Below are 25,368 nucleotides of genomic sequence, written 5' to 3'. Positions count from 1 at the left end.
AAGGATCAGAATGGGGGGGTGGATTGTTTACAAACAAGGAGGGCATGAAAGGAATAGGGGAGTGTCTAGGGGAGGGGATTTGAAGAGAGCGCTATTGGAAGAGAAGGAAGGGCATAAGGAAGCTTTTAAGTTAAAGTTGGGCAAGAGGGATTTCATACAGTTCAAAGTTGTTGATGTTTATGTTAAATCCTGTCCTAAATAAATGACCTTTTACACTAGACATGAGTGTCAATGTATGTGTGTCCCGATGAGGGGGCCCGCGGAGAGAGAGACTCGCTCTAGTCTCTCCGCGGGTCTGTTCGGGACAGCAGGAAGTGGCGCGGGTGCGCCAGGATTGGTGGACAGGTAAGTGGGGGTGGGTTTAGGTTAAAAGGGGGTGGAAGGGTGGGGTCGGCCTCTTTCCGGGCCGACCATAGAGGGAGGAAGGCGTTTGACCACCCACCCGCCCTGCAGAGAAGGAAGGCAGTAGGGAAAGGGTTTGTTAGGGGAAGGGCGTGATTAAGCAGGTCAGGGAAAGGGTTGGAGGTCAGTTAGGACAGGTGTGGTTCACAAGGGTTGGCAGGAAATGGGGGAGGGGGGAGAGCCAGATGCGGGCTTGTCCGCCCCTTCCAATGGGAAAAATGAGGTGAAGGATCAGAATGGGGGCGTGGATTGTTTACAAACAAGGAGGTCATGAAAGGAATAGGGGAGTGTCTAGGGGAGGGGATTTGAAGAGAGCTATTGAAAGAGAAGGAAGGGCATAAGAAAGCTTTTAAGTTAAAGTTGGGCAAGAGGGATTTCATACAGTTCAAAGTTGTTGATGTTTATGTTAAATCCTGTCCTAAATAAATTACCTTTTACACTAGACATGAGTGTCAATGTATGGGTGTCCCGATGAAACCTAAACTGAATTTATCATCCCGGGTCAGTTGTTTTTTAAATAAAAAGCAGAGGAACGGCCTTTCATTAATTTAAAAAGTATGGGCACCTTATGACCCTCTGATCGCGCCCACTTTGAGCACTGTCCTAAACACATATCTGCATAGACTCGCAACTGCAAAAAAATAGCTCTATGCACTTTGCAGAGAGGCCAAAGATAGGATGTACAAATATTCTAAATATATTTATGATGCACTGACAGGCACTGGGAGAATATCGCTCTGCCTCCAGCCTCAACTCCATAGTTCTCAATTGTAGCTTGTAATAAACACCTGGTGGTGACTCAGTTCAAACTATCCACTAGACAAAAGTAATATGCTGTCCAAAAACAAAATAACACAACAGCCTTGAAAAAGCAAAGACTCTCAGGCAATGCAAGATAAAGTAAACCACGTGGAATACAAACAGAAACTGCATGCGCTATTTTAACGTTGTTTACATTCGTTTTTCAGAAATCAATCAGTCCTGTTGTCTGTAAAGTTAACCACATGAACACCGAGCCCCAACGAGACCTGTTCCAGTGTCCATTTTAATTACTACAGAGTCTGAGACCCTGAGGGACCCAACCCTCTTAAAGCCCCACCCACCTCTCATCTCACCTTTTTTTAACAAAATGTTTTTGATTTTTTTCAGGCCCTGGTAGATGCCATTTGCAGCTAGGCTACATGCACTCATCTCCCTAGGCTCCATTGCGCCATGATGCATATGTGTGCTGCATGTCATCAAGTTATTATTACATTATTTTTTGCCGATGCTACATAGAACTGGCAAAAGGCCTTTTGCCGATGCTGTACAGCTTCAGCAAAGAACAATGGCAAAGCCAGTAGGTCCCAAAGGCAAGATCGTTTAGCTTTGTCAGTGTTTGTTGATCTAAGGTATGACTGAAAAAAACATAAACCTATGAAGGTGAGGCCAAACAGGCATTCTAGCGTTTTGGCGGTTCGCTGCAATTGTGAGAACTGATTTCAGAGCTAAACGAGCTGCCTTGAACGCACTCATGGCAAAATTCAGGTTGTGCCCACCTGCAGAATAGAGCTCGTATGAACCTTTATGCTAGAGTTGATTTTGGTTTTCAGGCCCGTTCTATATAATGTATAATCGCCAGCAAAGTGAATAATACATGTATGCATTTCTTACACTGAGGTGCTCACTGACTGAATAACCCGTAAATATGGACCCCACAATAGCGGTGGAAAAGCATGTCAAGGACAAAATCAAAAAACAAAATTGACAGGTGAGTCTATGGACCTCATTTACTTAAAGGTGGCGCAGTGCCAAAACTGGCAGCGCCACATTGTATCACTTCAGAAATGCAGGGATGCGCCATATTTAAATCAATACAGCACCCCCCTGTGTTTTCCCTACCACTGGCGCTAAAATTAGCTGCCTAACAACAACGCAAGCACTCTTGCACCATAGTGCAAAGGTGCCTGCGTTGCAGGGAATGATTGTTTATGTGTAGGAAGGTGTCCCTTCCTGCACATAAACAATCAATAATGGCAATTTGCTAGTCCTATGTATGTTGCACAATACAGAACACATTGGAGCAGCAAATCGTCATTATTTAATGATTGTTTATGTGCAAGAAGGGACACCATAAGCAATCATTAATGGCCTTTTGCTCTTCTTATGTGTGCTGCAGAATGCAGCACACATAGGAAAAGCAAAAACGAGGAGAAACAAAAGTATTTCTCCTTGTAGAACAATGCTAATGCCACACCTGGTGTGGCGTTAGTTTTTGGCGCTGCCTCCGGTTTACAGATCTTTGTAAATCTTGGGAAGCAACAAAATACAAAGGGACAGATTTAAGAAAAGTGGCACTGCACCCAGTGCAGCACCACTTTTCTTGCGCCCTTTAGCACCCCCCCTAATGCCACCATGTGTGATACAGCTCACAATTGCAGTAGTTAGGGGAACTAGCGTCATCATTTTTTACGCTAGTTCGAAGCTTTGCAGGATTAGAGTCAAACATTTTGACAATAATCCTGAAAAGCCCATTGAGGCTCATTGTAAACAATGGTGCGCTTCCTTTTAACTCCTGCTCTCAGCAAGCGATGAAAGTACCGTAAAAAATGACGCAATTAAATCTTTCAGATTTCTTTGTGCCATTTCCCCCCCCCCCCCCCAAATGGGGGTACGCCCACTTTGCATACATTATGCCTGGCACAGAGCAAAGGGTTACAAAGTGGCGCAATGTATGCATTGCACCACTTTGTAAATTTGGTGCAGTGATTTTGACCTCATTGGGCCACTAGGGTGACCACCTGGCATTGAGGCAAATTCTGGACAGGACTGTAAAAAATTCGGGACAAAGGGTCAAAATTCAGGACAAAAATTCAAGAACAAACATCAGTGTTACAGACACATGCAAAAAGAGGCCATGCTTCACTATGTTGTCAGTGCATTTATTTACTCCTTTTTAACATAGCACTATATATTCGCTGTTGCCTTTTTGTGATTGCCTCTTGGTATGCTACATTCAGGTGTCACATTCCGTCCTTGTTCAGTAGTAAATAAATGCCCTTTAGCACTGAGGCAAGGCCATCACCCATACCCAAATCTACCCAATCTTTCTTGAAGAGAAAGTAACAGCAACATTTTGATTATGTTTCTGAACATTTTAAAACCCCTGGCAAACAGTTTGGGAAACATTAAGGTAATTAACCTTATGCTAGTTTAAACAAATTGAACAAAAACATCTGGCTTACCCCAACGGCCCATAGACTTTCAACCTAATTTTTTTTTAAAGAGGCAGGGCAGATGGTGTGGGTGACAGTCTCACACCTAATGTCTAGATGTGAGGTACCCCCAACTTGTCTGTAGTCTCACAGCACCAGAGTGTATGTGTGGGACTCTATATTTATCTCAGAAATGGAAGCCCGGACTACCATCAAAGATAATAAAAGAGGAGGATGAAATCGAGATCAAATGGGAGATTCACGGCAAGTGATTTAAAGGGTCATTGCTAAGAACTGGATAAATAAGGAAGAGAAGAACCAGGTTGGACAATTCCTAAAATCAGACAAGATGGGTCCAGCAAGACTGTCGGAAGGTAGTGGGTACCTGGGGAGTTATCACTGCACACAAGAGAGAAACAGAAGAGGCACTGTCAAGTGGTTGAGCAAGCAATACCAATCCCGCTTTGCAAACTCTTCTGGTGCAATGGTCCGCTGTTCGATCTTGTAAAGGTTGAGCAGAGGCCAGACCCCTTGCAAGGTTGTGCAAGGCAATTGTCTGCTTTGTCTATGTCTTTAAATGGTTTTGAAATTGAGCATAAGCCAAACTAGTGATCTGGGTTATCCGTAAGTGTCAAGTACACATACAATCTTCAAAATAATTGGGATGTAAATTGCACAAACAAAATGTGAACATTTTAAAATGTAATTAGTGTTTCTTTAACATATGGCACTGCTTTCCCCTTTATATACAATTAGATCTCAGATTGAACTGGGAACCAGTTACCTTTTGATACCTAGTGATTAATACCTACCATTCTCCCATTGATTTGCAGGATGGAAATCTTGGCAGAGCGTCACGGTCCCTCCAAGCCCAGTTTGCTTTTTGGTCTTCTCTTCTGCTTTCTGTAGTGGGCCACATGGCACTAGTGAATGATAGTATTATTTTGCAAACCTTCCCCTGCTCGTCCTTCTTTAGACACGCCACACATCTGATTTGGTCCCTGCGGTGCCGTCAGGTAGCTCTTTCCACTCTAAAGCTACCTGTGACTTCGGGTGGATTAGGTCGTCTGGACTTAGAATGCCATTATTCAGCTGCACAGGTCCAATTGGTGGCTCGCTGGCTTTTTACCCACCTCCCTGCTTGAGATGGGGTTTACCAGTAAAGACTTTTAAGGAAGGCCTACTGCACTGCTCATTGTTCCCTACTGACCATTCTACGGATCACCATCTGGGGTTATCATGCACAGCTTTCTCTTGCCTTGCTAGAACCTGTAAACTCACTGACACGAAGAAACCCTATGCTCCTGCACTTTACTAAGCCTTCCCACACGCACAGGACGGCTGTGCTAAGAGCAACTGCATCAATGGCATGTTTCGGGTATCCTAAAATTGGGGAATTTGTTTCTGGACAGCGAGCTACTAAATTTCCAAACCCTGGTGGCAGGCTACCATCTTTACCCCGGTCAACTCCTTATTTACAACCACCTTAAATAATCATTAAATGCCCTATTTTATTACGGCCACCTAGCACTAACCCTACAAGAGGTGTGCCAGAAGCTCTACACCATAGGAACTGGTGACAAACTGATAGAATGGGTGTACAGACCTTTCCTGCAACATGGAAACCACTCCAGGTCTTCTCGTCATACTACCTGGGTGATTGATGCGGCCAAACCTCTGCAAGATAGGGACTGGACTAAAATATTGGACTTTCCCAGAAAGTATCCCATGGCTATCACTTTAAGTACATTCATAGTGCTTCCTTGTGAATTCATTCCACAGGTTGCTTGCCATTGGCCGTGTGGTTTGTAACTCACATTTTGTTGCTTTCAATTTGCTGGCTTTATTTGTTTTAGGCTATGCAGCTTGAGTTTGTCCCTTTCCTTGCCAAAACCTTATTTATAGTATCCTTTTGAGTGCTCCCTTTCTGTAAACAGGCCTGTAAATCTTGTTCTTATCACATTTGCTGTGCATTCAAAGAACAAAGTCAAATGTCAGGCTCTGTCTTCAGTGGGAACTTAGGGCCATATGTACAAACACTTTTTCCCATAGACACAGGATGGGTAAAAACCTTTGCTACATCTGGCCCTTAGTGTTTACTTTTCTTTCTCTGATATCAAAGTGAGAGGATTTATGCGACAATCTTGCTGGATACTGGGTTAGGAAAGTGTTTTTTCTATCACATAACAACATTTAAATAAACTTCAGAATATATCAGAATTAGGAGTAAAAATTAAGCACATTTGTGTTAATTCTGAACTGTACTGGAAACAAATACCTTTATATGATTAAAACAAATCATTGCATTAGGTGATGTAATTTCCACACATCATCGTCTGTGCACAGTATAGTTTGATTTGAAAAACTGTATATCTATGCAAATGTAAAGGTCATTTCAATCAAAACTGTGTTGTCTGTAATGGCAGTGTGTTACCACACCATGCATACTCCACTCTGCTCTGCGCCACTCTACACCACTGCACCCTACTCTGTATCACTCCACTTTACACCACTCCATGCCACTGCACTGCACTCTCCTCCATTCTCAACCACTCCACATTATGCCACTGCACTCTATGCTACTTCACACTATGCCTCTCTACTCTATGCTGTATCACTCTACTCTTTGCCAATGCACTTTACGCCCCTCTACACCACTGCGCTCTCCTCAAATACACGCTATACCACTCCAGTATTGGCAACACCAATCAATTCCGCACAACTCCACTATGTGCCACTCTGCAACACTGCACTGCACTGTACTCTAAGCTAATACACTCTATGCTTGTACACTTTACTCTGTAACACTCAGCTCTATGCCCCTGCACTCTACATCAATACACTGTGTGTCACTCTAATCTACTCTGCACCTCTGCACTCTACACCACTTTACTCTATGCCATCAAACTATATGCCACTGTATGCAACTCCACTCTACCCTGCACCTCTCCACTTTAAGCCACTTCACTCTACTGTGAAACAATCTACTTTACGCCACTGCATTCTATGCCACTGCACTCCACCCTACACCTCTCCACTCTATGCAATTGCACTCTACTCTGAACCAATCTATTCTACGCCACTGCACTCTACGCCACTCTGACCACTGCGCTCTAGTTCAATGCACTCTAGGCCACTGCACGCTGACACTCTACTCTGCAACACTGCACTGACTGCCACTATACTCTACACTACTCTACTCTGTACTACTACATTCTGCACCAATACACTCTATTTCACCGCACTCTATGGCACGCTACTCTGCCCCATGCCACTCTTTGCCACTGCACTCTACACCAGTGCACTCGAAACAACTGCACTGTATGCCACTGCCCTTTACTCTGCACCACTGTACTCTATGCCACCGTTCTCTGTACCACTCTACACCACTGCACTGACAAGCTACTCTGCAATACTGAACTGTACACCACTCTGCTCTGCATTCTATGCCACTGCATTCTAGGCACTATACTCTACTCTGCACCACTCTACAATACTCCACTCTACGCCACATGAGTCTACTCTGCATTCTATGACACTGCACCACTCTGTATTACTGAACTCTCTGCCACTCTATTGAATGGCACTCTACTCCACTGCACTCTATGCTACTCTATCCCATGCCACTCTATGCCACTGCACTCTGCGCCAGTGCACTCTAAACATCTGCACTGTACGCCACTGCCCTCTACTCTGCACTACTGAACTCTACGCCACTGCTCTCTGTGCCACTCTTCATCACTGCACTGACACTCTACTCTGCAACATTGCACTCTCCGCCTCTGTACTGTACAACAATCTACTCTGTACTATTGCATTATTCGCCACTGCACTCTATGCCACTCTACTCTACTCTGATCACTCCACTCTACGCGACTGCTCTCTACAGCACTATTTCCTACTCTGCACTGCACCACTCTACACTACACCTCTGCACTCTGCCATGAGAGTCTACTATGCACTCTATGCCACTGCACCACTCCACACTACTGCACTCTCTGCCATTCTGTTGTATGCCACTCTACTCCTTTGCACTCTATGCCACTCTACTCTGTCCCACGCCACTCCATGCCACTGCATTCTAAACCACTGCACTGTACGCCAATGCACTCTAAACAACTACACTGTACCCCACTGCTCAGTACTCTGCACCACTGGGCCCTACGTCACTGCCCCATGCCACTCTTCTCCACTCTGCACCACTATGCCACTAACTTTTAGTCATGCTGAACAGTAGCCACTCTGGTATATAACATGGCTAAAACACATTGGCAAAGCCAATAACTCTTCCGTAGACGGGACGTTAGTTAGTACTATGAGGTACCGAGGTCCCTCCCTGAAAGAACTGTGAATGTGTAAGTGCTTATTTTAAACGTGCATTCGACACCTCGTCAGGGGGGTAGTAAGCGCTGTATAAATACAATTACATCATAATTTAGACTGCTACAAAACGCGCAAATACATTAAATAAACAAAATGCTTCTCAAATACAGATTTGAATAATATACAGTTTATACTTACTATTAACATTTTTTATAACACCCCATTAAAACCATAGACTTCACAGCTCACCTTGGTACACCATTACAGTACCTCTCTAAAAGAAATTATCTTTGTCATCAGAAAGCTTCAAGTGACTCCTTTGGTTAAAGTCAATGCAGGTTTCCAAGCCCCTTTGCATTTGCAGATTTACCAGTTGCCCACATTTGCATTTCCTTAGGGAAGGAGACACCTTGGCAAGAAGGTCTGTTTCTTATCTGTCTGCCCTTCCCTCCCTCTGAGAACACGAGACTCCCTGCCTTTCAGTCCAGCTGGGGAAACTGATCTGCCCGTAATTTTGCTCTGCCATATATTGTCCTTTTTTTGAAAGGCTAAAATTATGGACAGATGCCGTCCGTTAAAGCTTTCATCACGGACAATGGACGGAAGGGCTAAATTACTGGCAGTCCGTGAAATTTATGGACGGGTGGTCACCTTATGGGCCACAGCATAACACCCACCGCAACACCCATTGCATCGGAAAGTAAGCTTTGTGCAGGCGTACAGAAAACTGCATCGGAGGGGCCCATATTTACTAGGCGGCGGTAAGCCATGCAAAGTGGCTTAACGCTGCCTTGTAAATATGGAAAATGGCACAGCGCCACCAGAGTGTCACCAAAAGTGATGCTCTGGTGGCGCTAGGGCCTTGTAAATGAGGCCCAGTACAATCCTCACTGACTGACAGTTTCATAAAAACGATTCATGTAGCACCCAATGAATATATGAAACGAGGAGAACAGTTATAACAACCTGCTTCACAATGCTTGGCATCTTGACCTTTGCTACCTTGTCCATTCACTGTCAGCAGTGAAAAAAACTCAAACTCAACAAAAGCTATTTGCAATCTTCAGGGCACTCTGTTGTTAGATTTAGTCACTACTCCATGGATTCCTTTACAACCCTGCATCTCTATAAAACTTGAATGCAAGTGCGTCTTGTTAGTGGTATAAAACACTGTTGTGGCTCTAGTGTCATGCAGGGCTCATATATAGATACAGCAGACTACAGAAAGGTCACGTGTTTGACTCCTGAGCAGGACACGCAGCCTAATATCACCCTACCCAAAACAATGCATGAGCTGAAATCAGGCGAGGAGCTGGTCTGTGCAGGGATCAGGGGGAGCCCACGTGCCTTGAGACAGAATTTGAGATTAACTTAAAAGCCCTGTAGGAAATCTATTTTGAAGCAAAGAAGACAGCAGCAGCCTGCCCTTCTGTCGCACGGCTCACTCAGGATCAAAACACCAAGCAGCGCCTGCACAAAGCTTACTTACAGAAAAACGCAGATATCTCACACTAGGACCCTCTCACACTCCCGCACAAATCAGTCTGCATCTCTCTTAACAATTACACGCCTAGAATAGACCACCATACAAACCAGCAGGGCCAGAAGAAATCCAATGTTCCTGTCTGTGTATCCTACTCTTACAAATCATGCAACCGAACACAGTGCGATGCAGCTCAGTGGTTTAATTCATCAAACTAAGAAAAAGAGAGAGAGTGTGTGTGGAGGGAAGGGGAGCAGGCACACATAGCTCCTATAAATGTAACATTTTTTAGCGCTCTACAGATTAATGGACGTGAATAAAATAACTTGTTAAACGCGCTACTACGTACATTTCGCACTGCCACCGGCGGAAAGATGAAAGTTTGGGTCATTATTCGAACCTGTACCAGATGTAGGATGCACACAGATCTTGGCGAGGAGAGCGCTTTTTGCGGAGACGTAAGACACAAGTAACTTCGTTACCTGCAGGACACGGGGGTGGACTTACCATGGGCAGACCTCGGTCTCCTGGCGGACGCTCCGGATTCACCATGAAGTTGTCAATGCCAGTGGTGGGAATAAAGTAATTCTGAAATCAGATGCTGAAACGTAGAATGTAAACGCTGAATACTTCATGTGTCATTCCCCTACGGAGTCCCACGGCAACAAGAGAAAGCAAGCAAAGGACAGCAGTGTCAGGGGCTCTGTAGACATCGGGCGCGCGACCATACCCACACGCCGAATAAGCCGCGCGCGACGGACGCGGTGTCAAAACCAATTATAACGGAGTGGAGGGCGGGAGGCGAAACGACACATGCTGCCAGAATCCGGGCTGGGCAGGAGACAGCTGGGACAGGGAAGGGAGCCAGTGGTGAGGCAGCGTCTCTTCTGCCTCCCCGACGTCTCCACCACGGCTCTGGTTGGAGAAAAGTTTATACTTCTTCCCTGTCATCTGTGCGCGAGAGCGCGCACTGAGCAGGCTGCGGCGACAGGTGCCTGAGGTGGCCTGAGGCTGGCGAGACACCGGTGTGAGGACGATGTTAGAGAGCTAGAGACAGGGAAGGAGCAGAACACGAGACTGAAAGAGAATCCAGTATTCACCAAGTTCTTGAAGTGTCTTACTCGACAAAGAATAACTAAACTCATTCACCAGCTGGATAATTATTTATCCTAAGCAATACAACTACTAATACTATCTCCAGGCAGAAACTGATGTTTAATCCACCAATATACTGATGACGTTAATGACTTGCCCTATCCAGAAACACCCCTGACAGACATATGGTGGGTTGTTCTTAATTAGACGTGTTAGACGTGGTAGAGCCACAGAATCAAGCCAAATGGCCTCTCAGGCCAAACTCATGGTGAGCTTTGCACCTCCCAGCGTGAAAGAGAGTGTAGTGTTGCGCCAGTGATCTAACTGGTCGCGGGGCTCTACCATTACTGCTGTAAGTATGAATGGAGGGGTGCTGCCCTGACTTCCCTCTGTACATGTGTTAAGTGTTGTTGACCTCACGGTCCCGTGTGCAAGTTGCTAAAATAAACTGGGAGCCAGAAGGCGGGGCAGTACAGTGTAGACGGTGCTGTGTGAAGCCGCCGCTGGCACCGCATAAATCTCACCAGGTGTCCAAGTCTCATTTCAATGTGCTAGCAGCCACGCAAGCCATTGTGGAGCGCCGACATTACATTTTGGTGACGAGGGGGTCGCACCCTTACTTGCTGTCTACACACCGTGGTGGCTGCGGTTCACCCGCGGTGATCGTGCCACATGCGTTTCCACGCCAGCGCCTCTCCCGTGGTCGGAGACCATGGAAACACTGGGCAGCCAGCCTCAGTCCTCCGTGCCAGCCCAGCAGTCCGGAGCGAGTTCCACCAGCACGTGCTTATGCACGCTCGCTCGCCTCCAAGGCCCCGCCTCCATCCCGCTGGCCTGCTTCCAAAATGGAGATGCTCTGCTGCACGCTGCCCATCGGCAAGGCAGGCCTGCGCTGGTTGGGGAGTGTTTCTGGCAGCAGCAGATTCACCGATCTGCCTTACCATTGTCCAGACAGTAAAGGTACTGTTATGAAAAACTAGTGTATGCAATACAGAGAATGCAATACTGAATGTCAATCTGGCAAATAAAATAAAGAATACATGAATAAAATATACTGGTTGCAGATTCTATCAGAGCTACAGATAGCATGTGGGTCATAGAGCACACCTCACAGACTTCATCTAGAGAGTGTGGCACAACAGAGCACAGGGTTTTCATTTGCATCTGCGATAGGCATACGTACTGCAGGGTTTAAGCAAGAGTCTCTCCACCTCGCACACTGCAAACAAGAGGGGGCCACGTCATATACTACTTGCTCTGACTCACCATGTCTGCCATACCGCCAGTCGAGCCTTTTGTCGTTGAAGGGTCCCCGTCCGCACAAGCCCCATGATGGAAGAACTGGATCAAGAAAGTACTAGTAGTTTTTGAAGCCACCAAAGTCGAAAATGCACAAAAGAGAGCTATGATTTTACACCTAGGGGGAAGATATCTACAGAATATCCAAGAACCTTACTGAGGCCACTCCAAAAACACACCTGACCCTGATACCTGCCCTAAATATGCATTTTTTACCCATGGCCAACACAGAGTACAACCGCTTTGTGTTCTGGCAAACCAAACAAAAAGCAGAAGAATCGACTGATTCATTCCCAATGAGGCTTAAAGACTTAGCCAGCACCTGCAGGGTTCACAGATGAGACCGAAGAGATCAGAGGCCAAGTGATTCAGGGGTGTGCATCAGTAAAGTTGCAAGAGAGAATCCTGGAGGAGTCTTGGAGGTCCCTACCTGACATCCTCACGATGGGACACACCAAAGAGTTATTCAAGGCCCGAGCCTCACATATGGAGGCGGCACTCTAAAGACCACTCAAGGAAGAGCCAATCAACACAGTGGCACAGTCTCCTAACAGAGAAAGACCCAGAAACAATTGCCCACCACCAAGGGCATGTGGGTACTGCAGCGGACCATCACACCGACCAAGTGACTGCCCCGCCCAAAGGAAAGAAATGCACAGGCTGCAGGAAGCTCAGTAACTTCATGAAGGTGTGCAGATCGAACAAATTACGACCAGGGAAAGGCTCTGTTAACGCCACCACAAGCAGGTCCAAGAGAGGCAGTGACATGGACAGCGACGAAGCTGAAGAACATTTCATCTACTCCCTGTTCAGTAAGCGGCCCAATCATCAAAGAAACTGCCACGGTGCCAGATCAAGGTAGGCACCCACCGACTCTTGCTGTTGTTGACACAAATGCCTCCATAAATATCTTAGCCTCAGATGTGTACCATCAGATGGTTCCTGCACCTGCCTTGGAAACAGCAAGGGTAAAGATATATGCTTATGGCCAGAACACGCCACTCGCTCTCAAGGGTAGTTTCAAGACATCCATCGCATATGGGCTGTGGTCAGTCAACCCCCAAGTATCTGTGGCTGAAAAAGGACATGGCATGCTTTTCGGGTGCCACACAGCAGAAGATCTAGGAGTCGTCACGTTCACTTTTGGCATACATCAAGAGTCGGTGACTGAACTCCTTCACCAGTTCCGTGACATGTTTGAGGGTATAGGCTGTTTGTGTTACAGAGAGGTAAAACTACATATAAATGAGACCGTGCAGTCTGTGGCACACCGGCACTGACGCATTGTATTACACCTCAAACCATAGGTGGAGAAAGAATTGGACAAGCTTGAAACAGCCAGCATCATAGAACGAGTCACCGGGCCCACGCCAGGGGTATCTCCGATTGTAGTCGCGCGGAAGCCCTAACAACCACGGAAGGTACGTATCTGCATAGACATGCGTCTCCCCAACATTGCCATCAAGCATGAAAGACATCTGAACCCCATGATAGACGACTTGATAGGTGAAGTGAGTGGATCCTGTTGGTTCTCCAAGCTGGACTTGCGCTCATGATACCACCAGTTGATTCTGGCAAAGGAGTCACGATATATAACTATGTTTTCAACGAATATAGGATTCATGGGTTAAAAAAGACTGAATTTTGGCATCTCTAGTGCTGCAGAGGTTTTCCAAAATGTCATCCACGAACTTCTCCTAGAGCTGCCCGGCACCATCAACATCAGTGATGACATCCTAATACATGCTGGGACCATCCCGAAACATAATGCCAGGCTCAAGAGCGTGCTACACCAAATCAAGGAATCCGGCCTAGCCCTTCAACGCCACAAGTGTGAATTTTTCACCAGCGGAATATCGTTTTTTGGGTATGTGTTCTCAGCAGATAGCATGGCACCTGATCCAGAGAAGGTACAAGACATTAAGAACGCACCCCCACCCACCACTGTGATTGAAATCCGAAGTTTTCGAGGAATGGTCAACTACTGTGGCCGTTTTATTAAGGACCTCTCCAGGTTAACACAGCCACTCAGAAACCTGACAAAGTCGTCGGAACCTTGGGCGTGGGGAAGCAGATCAACAAATTGCGTTTGAAGCCACCAAGGATGCCCTTTCCAGTGACACAATACTCAGTTATTTTGATCCTCACAAAGACACAAAAATTGGAGTTGATGCTGGCCCAAAAGGCCTGGGATCAGTGCTGCTTCAGAAACAGGGCAATGATGAGTGGTCACCAGTGGCATTTGCGAGCCGGTCATTGACTGACTCCGAGCAACAGTATTCGCAAATTGAGAAATACGTAATTGCCGTGCACTAGGGTTGCAAGCACTTTCACCTTTATGTCTGTAGCCAACCGTTTTGTGTCACAACTGACCATAATCCCCTCATTCCCCTAATCAACTGGACTGTGTCAAAGCTCCCGCTGCGGATAGACAAATGACTGTTCCAATTACAGGACTATAGATGTAGTTTGGAATACCGGGCGGAATCAGATAACCCGGCGGACTACTTGTCTCGCCACAAAGAGCGAGATCCTTGAAGCTCAGGAAATAGAGGAGTATGTAAGATATGTGACCAACAGGTCCCGGCCACTACCTTTCTCAACTGAAACCATAATTCTGGGCATGGCACAAGATGATTGCCCTCAAAGGGTTTTGCAAACTGTCCGTTCCAACCAGTGGCATGCTGTGAGGAAGCAACTACCCTCGCTCATTCCCACCTCCAAATGAGTAATGGGGAGCCTGTATCATGTTCTTGATGAACTGTTAGTCGATCCTGGTGGGTGTTTGCTGAGAGGCTACCGGCTGGTCATTCCATCCTCACTCACTGACCGGGTAGTGCAGTTGGCCCACAGTGGACACCAATGTATGGTGAAAACTAAGAGTCGGTTACGGACAAAGGTGTGGTTTCCCGTGATGGACGAGCAGGTTGAGAACATGGCAAGGTTGTGTGAGTGGTCCCAGGCCTCCGCGGACCCCTGCAGGCCTGTCCCTATTAAAAAAGAGCCAGGACAAAGATAACCATGGGTTTCAGCCAGTCTTGCTTTTTGGAGTCTACCTGATGGCCAATACACAATGGTGATGATCAATGACTTCTCAAAGTATCCGGAGGTAGAGATCATCCCACTCTCACTGCTGAAGTCTTCATTCCCAGAATTGAGAAAGTCCTGGCCACTCATGGCCTTATTTCCGATAATGGCCCTCCATTTCAGAGTCCGGAGCTCGCCTCTTACTTTGAGGCTACTGGTATCAGACACAGACGGATTACACCATGATGGCCCCAGGCAAACGGGGAGGTCGAGAGATTCATGTGAACCCTAAACAAGGTTGTCCGGATTGCTGCAGCAAGTGGACAGTCTATCGAATATGCCATATATTCCTTCCTACGGAACTATCGACAGACTCCCCATTCCACCGCTGGCCATGCTCCTGGACATATCTCCCTAGGGAGAGTGGTTGCAGATTCCATCCCTCATTACCGGCAGTGGAAGCCTGGAACCATTGATGACTTTCAGGTCCATCAGAAGTGGACAAGTGTGAATCGAAAGGCCAGCCGCTGACACCGTGCAAGAGCATCAGACTTACATGTAGGAGATGCTGTACTGCTCAAAGAGCACTCCTCTGTAAGTAAGTTCCACCTGCCATTTGAAAGGGAACCCTTGGACCCTTGTTCACCTGTGTGGATCTAGGTTGTGGCCTGGCACGGTGTCTCTACCATCACCAGGAACATTTCTATGCTCAAGAAGTTTCATCCCCCCACAGCCGCATGGTGGAGAGGAGTCCGACCTGCAGTTGTCTGACATTGACCAGATGTCCATGCCTGACTGAGATGACGGTATGCCAACTTGTCAGTCTGTTTCCAGTCCGACTCCCGAACCAGCTGCAACTGGTTTGACACCTGCTGGTGTTCCAGAGTCTGATCCATTCGTACCAGGTACATTTTACGTGGCAAACCTGCTCCATACCCTTGATTGTGAGACCATCTGGGGTGAGCCGATGCCAGACCTTGGTTGTAATTTCGTTTGTACTGTATTGTTTACTTTTAGGAGGAATGTAGTGTCGCGCCAGTGATGTAACTGGTCGCGGGGCACTACCATTGCCGCTGTAGGTATAAATGGAGGGGAGCCGCTCTGACTCCCCTCCGTACATGTGTTAAGTGCTGTTGACCTCCCGGTCACGTATGGAGGTTGATAAAATAAACTGGGAGCCAGCGGGTGGGGCAGTACAGTGTAGACGGTGCTGTGTGAAGCTGCCACTGGCAAAGCATAAATCTCATCAGGTGTCCGAGTCTCATTTCAATGGGCTAACAACCATGCAAGCCATTGTAGTGCGCCTACACTACAGAGAGAGAGAGTCAAACAGAAGGATGCAGAGAGATAACAATCTCTGCTTGAGGGCAGGTGTGAAAGAGAAAGTCTGCTCAGTGTGTGTGCACGTGCGTGCAGAGGGCTTGAACTGTATGGATTTCCTGAGGCAATAATCAAGTTCTGTCTACTGTGTGTTCAGTAATCAACAGGGCTGGACTAGAGAATCAAAACACCCTTGGCTAAAATGCTCAAACCAGTCCTGCTCCCTTCATCTCCTCGCACTTTTCCATCTTTTTCCATCTATCCATTCTCTCTCCTCCCCACTGTCTGATCTCTTTCTCTCTACTTTCCTTCTCCCTTTCTCTTTTTTATCTCTTTTGAAGCTTCCCCATGCCTGCTGCAACTATTCTCACCTCAGGAAAAGTGATAGAGCACAAGGAGTGGCCCTTGGCTTTCAAAACTGGCATCAACAGGCTCAAGCTCATCGGGGAAATGCTCAGTGGAATAAAAGCCCTGTTCATACATGGTAATAGCTTTGATTGAGATGTCCATTCTCATTTATTTTTTTATTTGTTATATTTTTATTGTATTTTCATTGCAGATCTGAATACCTTATCATTTGCATGCATTGACAGGATTTGGATGATCTGGTGTAACTTTTACATTCAAACAAAACAAAATAAACACAACTCAGGTCACATTCCCTTTCCAGTATCTTTATCTGTGGTGTGTGGCTGGCGAGTCTTATTTTTAGGTGTGTGGTGGCCCCTCTTGTGGCTGTTTAGTTCTCTTGTTCCTTGCTGGCTCTACTTTATTTATTTGGAGTAATGTCGGAAGCTGGTCTGGCTCCTGTTTGTATTGTGTGTTGGGTTTGCGTTAGTTATGTGTATTCAGAGTATTTGCTCTGCTCCTGTTAGCTGACGCAGGCAGCAGCGACTGTGGGAGGCGAGAGAAAGCGTGTGCTGGTCTGACGTTGTCTGTCACTACTGATTACTTTATTGTGTTGGAAGTGTTCTGGTACTATGTGGTTGTGGCTAACGCTGTGTTATTGCCCTACTCATGGTGGCTTCTCGCCATTTTTGGCCCCTAGTCTGGCTACTAACATTTCCCAGGCTTCACATCCTGTGTGTTGTTGGCCCTCCCGTGCTAATTTCCCTAGTACCTGATATTCTGTTTGGGACCAGCACAGCGTTAGGGTGTGCCAGGTTTTCAAGTCGGGTGCTTTGGATGCCCTCCAATTCATGGCTATCAGTCTTTTGTACATCACGTATGTTAGGTCTGTAAACCTATGTAGATGTCTATGTGACTTATCTCTTGTTCTCAGCCCTAATAGACAGGACTTGGGATCAACTGCCAATGCAATACCCGTCAATTCTGTGGTTACTTCCATCACTCCGCTCCACTCCTTTTGTACTTTAGGACATTCCCAGACCATGTGAGAGAAATGTGCCGATGGGGCATTGCATCTAGGGCAAATTGGGTCCAAGCCTGGGAACATGCATTTGATCCTGGCTGGTGATAGGTATGTTTGGTGTGTGTAATTGAATTGTGTGTAACGGAATCTGGGGTTTCTCGACACCGCTCTGGTGTGGTGCAGGACTTTCATCCAGTCCTCTTGGGGTATCGGGTCCGGCAGGACAGCGTTCCACCTATCTCTCGCTTTCACCAGGTTAGGATCAGAGGGCTTGTTAAGAGTTTTGTACAAGTTTGTCACTTCTTTTATTGGATCGTCATATTGTAGCATATGATGTAGTGTGGGAGAGATCACTGGCTCTTGGTCTCCCGCCGCCCATGTCTTTTTGATTGAGTGACATATTGCGTGGTAAGCTAGAAATTGCCCCGGGCCTACTTCTGAAAGGGCTTGTATAGATTCGAAAGTCATCAGTTTCCCTTCTTCAAAGCAATCTCCTACCAGCTATATGCCCACCTCCGCCCAGGTCGTGAGTGGGTGCGATCCAGCCGTAGCCTACCCAGGGACCTGCTCCAGAGGGACGAGCGGCGAGCAAGGAAGTGTTTTCTGTTATTTTTGTACATACCTCCACCAGCATGAGTGTGCCACCCCCATCAATGTATTAACGGACGCTGCTTTGAGTGTTTTATTTGATAGCCATGCGAGCAGTAGCTCTCCAGGCAGTCACGCCAGCAGCCATTTGGATTCCGCCATCGCGGGCCTGTGAATCCAGTTTAGTATCCAATGTAGCTGCGCTGCAGCGTAGTAATATTCAAAGTTGGGGGCTCCCAGGCCACCTGCACTATCTGGGCGCTGCAGTGTGGAGAGTGCCACGCACGCTCTGCCCCCTCCCCACATAAGCTGCAGTAGGACTGCGTTCAAGTTCTGAAAAAAGCTCTTGGGGACAGTGATAGGCAGTGCTGCAAAATAATAGAGCAGCCTAGGCAATACCAACATGTTTGCTATCGCCACCCTGCCCAAGGGGGACGACAGTGGTAGTTTATTCCAGAAGCGCAACGATCCCTTCATAGCGATCAGTGCTCTCCCCAGATTGCCATCACTAAGGTCCTCGATTTTATGGTATATGTTGACCCCTAGATACTTAAAAGTGTCGAAGCACCACTTCAGGCGCCCCGCCGGGGCGTTTTCTCTTCTTGACTGGGACCATCTCTTTAGTGGATACGCACACGATTTTTCCCAGTTCACCACCAAACCCAATATCCCCCCGTATTCAGACAGTAGTGGTATTACTAAGGGCATCACCTCGCTGTCTTTACGTACATATATTAAGGCGTCATCCGCATACAGTGATATGACGTGATGTGTCCCATTTCTGAATATTCCCCATCTGTCTTTCATTGCACGTATCCGAGTCGCTAGTGGTTCCATCGCTATGGCGAATAACAAGGGGAAGAGGGGTCAACCCTGCCTGGTGCCTCTGGTGATCGGGAAGCTATCGGATATAACCCCTCCTGTTTGAACCCTAGCGTGTGGTTTGGTGTACAGTGTCTGTACCCAGTGTATAAAGTTAGGGCCAATTCCCATGCGCTGCATGGTGACAAACAGAAAGTCCCACTCTAGCGTGTTGAATGCCTTTTCGATATCTAACGAGAGTGCCATCTCTTCATGTGCATCCGATGGGGTGTCCCCCATGACGCTCAGCAGTCTCCGGATATTAAGGAAAGTATTGCGTTTAGGGATGAATCCATTTTGGTCGTCGTGTATCAAGGTGTGTATGATGGGTGCTAACCTGTTGGCCAGTATTTTGCCTAGTAGTTTACAGTCTAGATTTAGGAGCGAGAGTGGTCTATAAGATTTGACATCTGTGGGATCGCACCCTTGCTTGGGGAGGACCACTATCCTTGCCTCTCTTTGTGTTGGAGGCAGGATTTTGTTGGACCATGCCTCATTGAATACTTTCAACAGACGTGGCTTTAAACTGGACGAATAAGCAGAGTAGTATTCTATTGGGAGGCCGTCTGTGCCTGGCGCTTTGTTTCTGGGCATCTGCGCTAGAACTAACTCCAGCTCCCGAGTGACAGAGGAGCCTCAAGTGTCTCCCTATCTGCCCGCGTCAGCTGCACCAGGGGTGAGCCTTCAAGGAAAAACTCAAGTTGTTGGGCTGTGCATCTCGTGCGACTGGTGTAAAGATTTGTGTAGTATTCCCTGAATGCCCCATTTATTTCTTCTTGCGTGGTGGCCATTGTGCCTGCGCCTACTCTTATAGCCCCTATGGGGGACGGCTGGCGGTCCCCTCGAAGGAGCCACACCAGCAGCCTGTCCGATCTATCTCCCTCTGTTTGCAGACGCATTAAGTGGTATTTGTGATCATGGCGCGTAAACGGGTTTCCGCTTCATTGTATTTTGTGTGCGCTTCTGTCAGCATGTACCCAAGATCTTTTGCGTGGTGCCCCAAGGCCCCTCACGTTCCACGTAACTATGTCAGATTGATATGCGGAGTGATTAGAGTTTTGAGCCATGTAGGGATATGTGGTGTAACTGCTTGTGATCCGCTCCGGGCCACCGTACCCTTCTGGGCTCCACCCATTCCTATCGGGTATGTAATTATGCCTGATAACCGCCGCAGTGTTCCCTGCATGTAGGATTGACCCAAAACTTGTAGTTTAACTATTACCCCCTCTTCCCACCCCAACTAGTTCCCTAACCCAACTATGAACTCGTGTTAATCTACTCAACATATAAACCTGTATCCGTATGGATATCTGTGGGGGAGGTATTCGGCATCCAGGTGTGGCTCTTGTACGGAGCTCACATCTTTTCGGAGTCCTGGTCTGCATGTGCCTGTGAGCGCCCCCGGAGTGTTCCCCCCCCCCAGATCACATGCTCAATGGCAGTAAACAATGTTCTCGCTGAGGGAGTGCAAATTGTTCAAAAGATGACCGTAGGTGGAGGTTGCATCCTCCTTCAAGAAATTTCGCCCCGAGTGCCCTGTGCCGTCTTTCCAATTTGTTCCCTAGTTCGGTAGGAGAAACGGCTTAATAGCTTGCGTTTATAATGCATCCGTAGATCTAGGGGTAAGCTTCGGGCCTTTTAACACTTCTGTTAGCGTGGAGTCTGAGCTAGCCGAATCAGATTCCGGGCTGTCTGCAGGGAGCGGCCAAAGCGCCTCGAAAGAGTTCTGTATGTGCAGGGGAGTTTATTTCAAAGCTTTTGCCCTTTCTTCTGCTGTCTGTTTTTCAGTGGGTTGTCCCTTCGGTCGCTTCCTGGAGCGCTTGCGTGATGAGGGGATAAGCCATTCCTCCCCTTCCTCCATGTCCTCCCGTGGTCGTGCAAGGCCCTTGGCGTGTAGCCACGTCCAGGCGTCTTCCGGAGAAGTGAATACGTGTGTGCGATCATCTGATATCACTCTAAGTTTGGCAGGGAACAATAGAGCGTATTTAATATTATGCTCGTGGAGGCGTTGCTTGATGTTTGTGTAGGAATAACGTTGTCTCTGTACCTTCTGGGTGAAGTCTGGGTAGGCGTTAATGACTGAATCCTCGTGTCTAAGTGGGCCTTTGCTACGGAATTGCTGCAGTATTGCATTGCGGTCTCTATAATTTAAGAATCTAGCTATCAGTGGTCTGGGTGGTTGGCCCGGAACCGGCGGCCTCCCCGGTACTCTGTGCGCCCTTTCCACGGAGAAGAACTTCGATGGGGTCCCATTCAGCACTTCTTTGATTAGCCATTGTTCTAGGAATATTTCCGTGCTCTGCTCCAGTAATTTTTCGGGGAACCCTAAAAAGCGTACGTTATTGTGGTGGGATCTACCTTCTGCTTCTTTAGCCCGTCGCCATAAGATCTTCACCTCTGCGTCCAGGCGTTGGATTTGTTTTTGGTTATCCTAAGCCGTAGGGGTCAGGTCATTCAACACCTCTTCTGCTGATTTCACTCTCACCGCCAGTTTGCGGTGGTCCACTCTGAGTAAATTCAAATCTTGCGATACCGTGTCTATTCTGTTTTCCAAGGAGGATTTAGTGTCCATGATTGCCTGCAGTACTTTTTCAAATTGTGTAGAGTGGGCTTGGAGTGTGCTTTCCAGTGACTGTAAGGTTGGTATTAACTGATGATCACTGGGTGCCGGTCCTTGTGTGTTTCGATCTTGGCCTCACTCCCTCAACCGGTTTCTTGACAGGGACCGTGCGGCCCGCACTGGTTAGCGGGGAGCAGGAAGGAGAATTTGCTGCTGTATTCTGGGGGGGAGCTGCTCCACTGTTTCACCGGTATCACCACCGGGCCCGGGCAGAGACTCGATGCGGCTCGGCCCGCAAGCACACACGGCCGAGCTGACCTCCTCCTCTATTGTTTGTTTTCTTGTTCCCCGGGCATCGGACCGCAGCCAGCAGCCCCAAGGCGGCGCGCGTCTCCAGTGCTCCGCGCTCGTCCCAATCTTCAGCGCGTCAGAGCACACTCGGTGCGGCCGCAGCCCCCGCCCGACGCGAACGGGGGTGAAGAGGGGGAGAAAGGCCGCGGTCCGACGGGGCCCTCCCAGTTGGGAGCCCCCCCATTAGAACGCCCACTCACCGCTCCCCGCTGCACCGCGGCCAGGTCCGCAGGAAGCGTCACACTCCTCTCAGGCCTCCGCAGTCCTCAGCAGGCCCTCGGCCCCGGGGCGCATCGTGGAGCAGCCGCCGCTAACACGTTGTTGTCCGCTGCGCCTCCCGGCTCCACGGCAGAGCGCCGACTCCCCTAAGCCGAATCCTGTGCCCGCGGGTGCCCAGCGCCACTCCGAGGGCGCCTTTTAGGATAATTTCGATGAGCTCAGTGCGGAGCTCACACTTTAGGCGTCCTTCCCGGCCGCCATTTTGGCTCCTCCCCGGGATGTCCATTCTCATAACTTACCAAACAGCTTGTCTGCACAGTGCCAACAAAGGAATAAACATAGATATTGCTGGACAGGCAGCAAAGTGGGAGAAGTCTGATGGCCAGAGCACACTGTTTATGATGTGGTCAGTACCAGAAAGGGTCAGGGTGGGAGATAGGCCCCTGCAATGACTGCACCTGTACACATTAAACACTTTCAATGAATTCTTCAGTAGCCTACTGCTCGTGGATTCCTGGCAGGTATGGGACACCCTTGTACTCATCCTGGCCACCCACACCCCGTGGTTAGGACTGTGAGGCTGCATTGCTTGGGATGCGGTCTGCAAACGGGGAGCTGCAAACAGCTCATTTGTGAAGGTAGAGCAGCTGACAGAGCAGTAGCAAGGTATAATGCTAAAAAGCTTCTACTGTGCACACGTAATGCTATCCAGTGGTTTAGACTATTTGCAAGCCTTCTTCCCATTACCTTTTATATGTTTGATCTCACGCCCTAAGGGGCAGAGGATATGCCCAGATGGGGACCCCTTGCTAGCTGCAGCATGGAATTGAACTGTACCTTACTAACGAGGCCAAAATCACTCTGTGGTAGCTTGTGGTCCCGTCTGGAGGTGGACTCACCTGACAGACTGTTCCCGTGAGTAATAGGGTTGGTATTGATTTGCAAAAGGCAGGCCTCTAGAGTTGACCAGTGGGCGGAAAAATTATGGTTTAGAAAGCTACACAGAGCAACTGCCAATGGATTAGACTATTCAAAGCATTTCTCGTATCACTTTTTGTGTGTTTGATGAACGCAGAGATATCATCATAAAAATGGGCTGACCTACCTTCTGTCAACTTCCTAGACTTTTTATGTCAGCGCTATTAAGCTACATGCATTTGTTTATCATAGTATACTAATTTAACTTCTAAAGGTACTACGCACACAAAACAGTCATTTGGAGCTCACTTGGGAAGAGAAGGAGGTTGTCCATCCAATAGCTGAAATGTACACTATTTAATTGGGAAACTTGTGTTTACATTCCAGCTTCCTCCAAAATGTGTTATCCTATGCACTTACTTGATTGACAACGCCTCCTTTTCCTTGACCATCACCTTTGGATCAACTTAAAGTAATCAAGTACAGCATGTGCACTATACATAAACCACTTTCATAGACTAACGTTAATTCATTTCTAATAATCGTATTGGCCATATCTAGATGGCATATAACAACTGACATGTTTACCGTCATCCTCATAGGTGGGGTGAGGTCATAAATATTTCTAAGATCATGTTTAGAAACTATCACTTTTTTTCAAATGTCATTCAATGCAGTGATGTAGTTAATGTACTAAAGTGAAAAACTTTGTGTTAAAGAATAACTCTTGTTGTGGATTTTGAAGAACCTTATATTTGTGTAAGATGTGTGCTGCGTGATGTACATGCAAATAAATTTGATGACTTGGCTCATGGTTAAGCTCCTAGATCAAAGCATAATCCTTGATTCAGTTCTGGCTCGGCTCACTCTAGTAATGTGTTGGCTTGACCACCTCTAGCTCCATAAGAGTAGTATAGACCATTTAATAAAAGGTGCCTTACATTACAAAAGCATGGCTCCTGCAAATATATTCTGAGATGCTAAACAAGGACAATATACAGAGCAGGAAAAAAGGAGAAAAAAACTGTTTTATAGCAGTGATAATCAGAGTACGGCCCGGGGGCAGCAGGCAGCCCTCCTGACCTTTAAGTGTGGCCCCCTGGTCAACAGCAGTACCGGGCTGCTGTTTACTCGACTCAGCACCAACATTAAATATGCAGATATACTTAACGAATATAGAAAAACAGTATATACAAATATTTACAATATGTACAGAAGGCCGTACACTGTCCTTTGTAAATATCCGTGGGCCACTGGGCCAAGCCCACACTTGACTCCTGCCTCAATACGGAGAGAACACTGCAGGGGCATCAGGTCGTAAACACACAGGCACCTCAGGGGGACAGAGAAGGTGAGGGCACCTCAGCCGGAAGATGGTACAATGCCACTGCTCCTCGAGGGGGCTCCATGCCCACTGTTTGGTCCTGGGGAGTGCAAGGTCACAGTCTCTCAAGTGGGTGCTTTGCCCACTGCTTGGTCCTGGGGGGTGCAAGGCCACAGTCTGTCTAGTGGGTGGTTTGCCCACTGCTTGGTCCTGGGGGGTGGAAGGCCACAGTCTCTCTAGTGGGTGGTTTGCCCACTGCTTGGTCCTGGGGAGTGCATGGCCACAGTCTCTCAAGTGGGTGCATTGCCCACTGCTTGGTCCTGGGGAGTGCAAGGCCCAAGTCTCTCTACTGGGTGGCTTCTACACAGCTTCTGGAGGGGGCTTTGTGCCCAGTGTGCTTCATCCTGCAAAGGATTGGGTGAGTTGATGCATTTCTCCACTGGTTCTGGAGGGGGCATTGTGCCCAGTGTGCTTCATCCTGCCAAGGATTGGGTGAGTGGATGCATTTCTCTACTGGTTCCGGAGGGGGCTTTGTGCCCAGTGTGCTTCATCCGGACATGGATTGGGTGAGTGGATGGCTTCTTCCACTGTTTCTGGAGGGGGCATTGTGCCCAGTGTGCTTCATCCTGTCAAGGATTGGGTGAGTGGATGCATTTCTCCACTGGTTCTGGAGGGGGCTTTGTGCCCAGTGATGCAGCACCTGGGGTGTGGCAGTTCACATTCCCCCACCTGGTTGTCTGAGGGACCGAGATTTGCAGGGAACAGGTTGCATGATACTCCATGGAGGCAGGGCCAAACTCCATCCTGTGGCGACTAAGGCTGCAAACTGGTGGTAGTGCCGGTGCTGGTGGGGGTGCTGGTAGTGGTGGAGGGAAGCTCCAGGCTGTCTCCTGCAGGGCAGGTGGCGGTGCTTGCGGCGGTGCCTGCGGCAGGGATGCTGGCGATGCTGGCCGTGATGCAGGTGCTGTTAGTGGTAGAGGGAGGCACCAGCCCGTCTCCTGCAGCCTCGGACGGCTGCCCACTGGGGATGCT

General features: G+C 47.9%; 1 protein-coding gene across 1 annotated transcript in view; it reads right to left on the bottom strand.

The window, feature by feature from the left end:
• Positions 1 to 10,129, bottom strand: part of CNGA3 (cyclic nucleotide gated channel subunit alpha 3) — a 319,905-nt gene extending 309,776 nt beyond the window's left edge. The window contains exon 1 of the mRNA XM_069204272.1: positions 9,910 to 10,129. The gene's annotated coding sequence lies outside the window, so the exon portion shown is untranslated. The remainder of the gene's footprint in view (positions 1 to 9,909) is intronic.
• Positions 10,130 to 25,368: the final 15,239 nt, after the last annotated feature.

Source organism: Pleurodeles waltl, chromosome 8 (assembly GCF_031143425.1).
Source record: "Pleurodeles waltl isolate 20211129_DDA chromosome 8, aPleWal1.hap1.20221129, whole genome shotgun sequence".
Taxonomy (NCBI): domain Eukaryota; kingdom Metazoa; phylum Chordata; class Amphibia; order Caudata; family Salamandridae; genus Pleurodeles; species Pleurodeles waltl.
Note: the sequence above shows the minus strand (reverse complement) of the source record. Positions and strands in the feature narration are given on the sequence as shown.